Source organism: Larus michahellis, chromosome 2 (genome assembly GCF_964199755.1).
Source record: "Larus michahellis chromosome 2, bLarMic1.1, whole genome shotgun sequence".
Lineage (NCBI taxonomy): Eukaryota > Metazoa > Chordata > Aves > Charadriiformes > Laridae > Larus > Larus michahellis.
The window spans coordinates 80,685,617-80,691,616 of NC_133897.1; the positions used below are offsets into that span (position 1 = coordinate 80,685,617).

Here is a 6,000-nt window from a genome sequence, read left to right on the forward strand (position 1 = left end):
TTAATAAAAATGCTTGTAAAGTAGATCTTAAAGTTGGCCCTTACATACTCAGTTGTTACGTGATGTTTTTACCAGCACTTCGGACAAAACTCTGGAGTCATCATTCTATTCTTGCTCTTCTAAACTCTGTGACCTGAGCAAAGACTGCAGTGTTTTCTATTAGTTTTATACTGTTAGACAACATGTCTCCTGTTTTCTCCGCTTGTCTTTCCACAAAAATCTCACAAAGTGCAGGTCAAAACCTTCAACAAACTCAACTTCAACAAAATGTAACAAATTGCTTTACTTTCCAGCATTGAACGAAAGCACGCATTTTGGTTTTTTTTCTATAATGGGTAGCTCCTAGCTTTCTGCATGTGCAGTGACAGAAAATTATACTGAACTGAATTTCTTTTTAAACCTTGCCCAATTCCAGCACATTTATTTATTTATTTATGATGGATGGGCAGCCTACATCGATGTCTCTGAGCCAAATAAATCTTTCATATAACTACTCTAAAGTTATATGAAGGATGAGTCTGTTTCCTTTACAGTTAGACTTTGAGTAATTCTTTTACTTTGCTCAAATGACTATGGACTTCTTTGTAAGTTGTCTTTGTTTTAAACACAACATTCTTCCACCATTTCTGATAATTAATCCACTATTATACTTCTTTATCACAAATGTATATATATGGAAAAACATGCTATATAGGAAAGAAAAACATTTTTTGCTTATGGTGCCATCTTCCAGTTAATATCAGTGAGTCATAGTCTATTGCTTGTAAGTGCATCTTGCTCGACAACTTATAACCACCTCCAGTACAAATACACACAGGTTGTATTTTCCTGCTGTGTCACAGGGAATAGCTAACACAGTGTAACAAGAGATCATTTCATTAGATTACCATGAAAGAGTCACCGCTGCAAGGAACTCGAGTTGAACAGGGACACAATCACAGTGCTAAAAACTCAAAACAGTTTAGCATTAAAACCTTGTGTGCCTGCTTGAAAAATGTCTTAGAGCAGCACAAAAGCTGGCACCATTAGCTTTCATCCCTGCTGAGTTGGCAATAAAGTGCACACATAAGTAAAATGCATTAATTGGTATTAGTCAATCTAGTTAAGATGTTCATTCTCCAGGCATCTTCAGATTTCATTTCCATAAAATAGGATTTCTTTAAGTCTCATAATTTGATTTTGTCCAGCCTGAAATTATGTTGACACAGTGGCAGCAAAAGCACAATTACACCCCAGCTTTACAAAGGTGTTCTCTATCTCTGTCTAAATAGATCGGTACCCACGTGCTCTCAGTCTCACCAAAAAAAAAAAAAAAAAAACACCTGCAGAAGAGGAAAAGTGATACATTTTGCTATCATTTTCCTATTGCTATATTTCCTCCCTTTCCGCCGTATTTTTCCTACTGTGCACTACTGATTACTGCACTTTAAGATCAGAATGAACAATTAACTGCCTAATTATTCCAGTCACACCAAGCCACAATGAAATCTTTATTCAGTGTTTACAGCAATCTTTGGCAGAGACTGTCTTGCTGTTTTTAAACCAAGAAGAACTGCTCCCTTTGGCTCCCCTCAGCATCAGCTGCCTGGGTTTCAGAGCTGGATGCCAATAATCAGCCTCCTTTTTCTCTTCCAAAGTGCCTATTTTTTTTTTTTTTTTAAAGTGTGAAAAGACCTATTCTCATCAACTCCCCATATATTCTGCCTGATTTATGTCCCAGCCACTGGGTCTCTTCCTTCCGTATCTTTTACCATTTGTGTCCCCCCGCGCCCCCTCCGCGCCGCTCCCGCAGCGCCCGCCGAGCCCCGGAGCCCCCCGGACCCCGCGGGAGTGGGGGGAGCTTCTTCCTCGGGAGCCCCGGCGAGTCGAGGGGGCGGGAGGCGGGGGGTAGTTTCCAGCTCCTGCTGTGTAGCACCCCCCCCTTTCCCACATATACACCTTTTTCTACAGGTTTTTCCGCTCTCTGCAGAAAGCCCCCGCGGCGGGTCCCCGCATCTCCGCCCCGGGAAAGTTGGAGGGAGCCGCTGGGTGTCCCCGGGCGGCTCCTTCTGGCCCCGCTCCGCCTCTCCGGACCTGCTCCCGGGTCCCGACGGCCATCCGTGCCGCCGGGACACCCACCTCCCCGCCTGCCCGGCCCTGCCCGCCGCGGCGGTGCACCTGCAGGGGGGGGAAGATCGTCCCAGGCAAACTCCGGAGCGACCCGGTGTGGGCTCGCTCCGTCCCCCACTGCCTCCGCCTCGCCCTCTGATAGCGGCTGGGTAGGTAGGGGGCCGGGGAAAGGAGGAGGAAATAAAAAAAGATAAGAAAAAAAATAAAACAAGGGAAAAGAAAAGAAGAAAAAGAAAAGGAGACGGAAAAAAAATAGGAAGGAAAAAAATTAGAAGGAAAAAAAGGAAAGTGAAAAAAAATTGAGAAAAAAAGGAAAGGGGAAAAAAAAGAAATAAAACAAAAATAATGAAAAAGACACGAGAAAAGAAAAAAGAGGGGGAAAAGGAAAAAAAGCATAAGAAAAAGTCCCCGAAAGATTGGACGGGTTACCTTGCTGTGTGGAGGAGCTCCCGGCTGCCTTCCCGGCGAGGGGACTTCCCTCCTCCGCCGGGTGCGCCCCTCACATCACCGCGCCCCCCCCCGCGCTCCTTCCTTCCCTCCTTCCCTCCGCAGGGGCCGCGCCGGGCGCCTCCGCGCAGCGCTGCCGCTCGCTCCCGCCTCTGGCTGCGGAGGGAGGCTGGGGGGGCGCTGGGGGGCTGCGCGGCGGGCGGAGGAGGAGGAGGAGGAGGAGGAAGAGGAGGGAGCCCCGCGGCCGGCCCGCTCCCCGGAGCTGCGCCTGCTGGAAGTGGCGGCCGCTGCCGCGGGCTCCGCTGCCCGTCAGTGTCGCGGCGGGTCTAACGCCACCGCGGGGACCTGCGGGAGGCGATTGGTGCCGGGGAGCTGCGCCCTCCTCCGCCGTCACCCCTCCGCCTTCCCGGGGAACCCCGTCCCCCAGCTGCTGCCCCCCGGCCCCACGCAGCTCCCCGGCTGTGGGAAGAGCCCCCCCCCCCCCCCCCCCCCCGCGTGTCTCCCCCTCTGCGGGGCTTTTTACCTGGCGGGAGGATTCCTCAACGCACCCCACGGGCTGTGAGGGAGACGGAAAGTAGCACTGGGGAGGCGAAGCGTCGCTTTATTTAACAGAAAGGGTAGGGAGATGAAAGCTGAATTTCTTTAGAAGGCTCAATTTTGCTTAATAAACATCCTGAGACTAATGCCAAAGCTACTTTTATGAGGGTAAACAGTACCATTTCCTGGAGGGTTTGTGTAAGACTTTGGAAAAACAACCAAATAATAAAGGGGTTTTACATCCACTTTTAAAGATCATTTTAGTGTTCATAAAAGCTGCCAGGCTTGCTGAAATAATCCCTACCCACAGAACGATAGCAGCAGAGGTAGCAGCAGGACAAGGCATCCTCTCTGCCTACCAGTTTGCTCCAGTCTTGACCTGAAGTAACTGGGAGGGCAGATATTTCATATACCGGCCCTGCGTAGCCTTCATCTTTCTGCACGCTGTGGGAAGGCAGCAAACTTGCACCAACTTTGGTGACATGCACATGTGAAAGGGATAGGGAAATGTGTCCACTCGGGTACGAGAAGGTTTTTACCTCTGTAATAGCTCCCTCTAGTAATAACCTTTTCGCTGCCAGCGCAGAGCCCATTCCTTGCCTCAGTTAAATTGGTAAATCTCAAGAAACCCCACTCAGCTCGAGCAGAGCTGTGCCCCAGCAGTCTGTGGCCAAGCCAGACACTGGCAGTAGGAGACTCTAAATCTCATTATCAATTCCTTGAGACGCTGCCAGTCCCTCAACAATTAGATCTTGAGATGAAGATTCAGAATATACAGTCAAGATTTGGGTGGTTTTTTTTTTTTTTTTCCCCCTCTCCAGATTTCCACTAATGATTATTTGCAGAACTAAGGTCACACTGGCTAGTTTTCTGGCCCCGCATTTTTCATATTGATCATAACATAGTCATTTCAGCATTACAAAAGAAAAAGGGCAGTCAGGTCTCTGGAGAGAACTTGTTGGAAGTTGGTATGCTGGCAAAGTGCCCAAAACAAATGATGAATTACAGCCGTGATAAATGAATACTTTGATGTGTTGGGAAGCAATATGATGTTCTCCCAGCTTTCTTTATTGCATGTTCGTCTTTGGGCTCCTCAGGCTGATTGAACATTTTTAGTGTAACAGTCCAAGGAGGCAGAAATGGTTCTCTCCAGCATCGCTGGTCAGCATCAGAAACCCGGTGCACTTCTGATAAGGTGAAACATGCCCCTCAGTACCACTTTTCCCCAAGTTATCAGTACACCATTACTGCGGGGAGTCTGATTACAAGAGCAATGACCTCTTGCTAGAATAGAGCTGGTTACTGAATCAATGTGTAATTTTTTCTACCCTAGGATTTTATTCACAATATTTGCTTCTTGCAGTGTATGCACACATCTTTGTTTCTCTTCTTCAATATAGTATACTCAGAATATGGCTGATCATAATTTAAAAGGCTAAACAGATGCCACTCGTAAAGTTTGCATCTCAGTTTGAGTGTAGTCTGTCAGTTAGTTTTTTTCCCCAGGCTGGACTGCAGTAAGGGGGAAAAAAAAAGAATAAAATAAAACATATATGACAGCTTTAATGGAATGGCTACTACAGTGGATGCTCTGATTATTGCATATACTAGAGCACCGTGAAAATAAAATGCAGATACAGTCTATTGTTTAAGGTTGTAATTTAGGATTAATACATATTACATAATGCAGCACTCATATATGACACAGAAAACCCAAGAGAATTCTATGATAAACAGAGGGAGCACTGGGAAAAATCCACACATTTAGTACACGAGCTCTTCAGTTGCACATATACAGACGAATGGGTTATCCAAACACTGCGTTTACTAAAGCAGATGTGACTGCATGCTCCAGTTTCTGCCTCTTGTGTTGTCTTCCTTCACAAGGACACGTTTCAGTAATGTGCCTGTGACTTATCTTTTCTAAGAGCTGTTGTGTGATATGTGCTAAAGTGGGAGGAACTTACATTTTCACTGAGTGTCTCATGCTCCCCCCCTAGTACAGGGCAGAATTATGCAATCTGAAGAGTGCTCTCCTGTGCCTCCGAAATCAGTGTTGAGAGTACACTGCAAAGAATGTGTCCATCAACTCACCCATCTCAACATTGCATGGTTTCAACCACCAGGCTATTTCAGGAAAAATGAGAGAAAGTTTCAAACATTCACCTGCAGAATGCACATATTATGTACAGAACAGGTGGGTGAAGATGTATCTCACCTCCCTTCCTCAAAACCAAAACCTAAAATTACAATTTTAAATTAAATAAACTGATCCTAAGCCTCAAACCTTACATGAACCATAAAAATCAGCTCTTGAATACAGAGCATTTTATTAAGCACAGTAGAGATTAAATGTCCTTACATGAAAGGACTGAATCTTTTCTCTCCAATACTTGATGTTCTCCCTGCCACCATACTATACGTAATGCTAAAACTATGCAAGAGAGAGTAAAAAATACTAAAGAATGCAGCACGCTGAGTAGTTTTAAAATTTAGAGGCTTTCCGAGAGATGAAAGAAGCATTTTGCTATCACTGTTTGAACAAGAGAATTTTGTATGCTGCAAGCTATTTACACTGTTCTCCTACAAGGAAAACTTGGAAGAAGCAGCATTATATATGGATATTGCTTATGTGTTCATATAGTTTTCTGTCTTGCAGGACTGAAATGTGGAATGAGTTACAAGTTACCTAAATGACAGAGGTGAAGGAACAAGAGAGGAGAAAGCTGAAAAACAACCGTTTTCCACTTTTGTGTTGTCATGTCATGTCATACAGCAGCTTTTATGTTTCTGTCTTATACCCCTGCCTCACTCTATCCAGCTCTGTTCATGATTCGTCCGACAAAAAAAAAATATTTTTGGATTTTGCTGATGTGGGCTGTGTTGTGGTATCACTTTGCATGTGGC

At 45.4% G+C, this 6,000-nt stretch overlaps 1 protein-coding gene across 1 annotated transcript in view; it reads right to left on the bottom strand.

The window, feature by feature from the left end:
- Positions 1–2,664, bottom strand: part of CDH20 (cadherin 20) — a 119,109-nt gene extending 116,445 nt beyond the window's left edge. The window contains exon 1 of the mRNA XM_074576134.1: positions 2,539–2,664. The gene's annotated coding sequence lies outside the window, so the exon portion shown is untranslated. The remainder of the gene's footprint in view (positions 1–2,538) is intronic.
- Between the last annotated feature and the right edge of the window lie 3,336 nt (positions 2,665–6,000).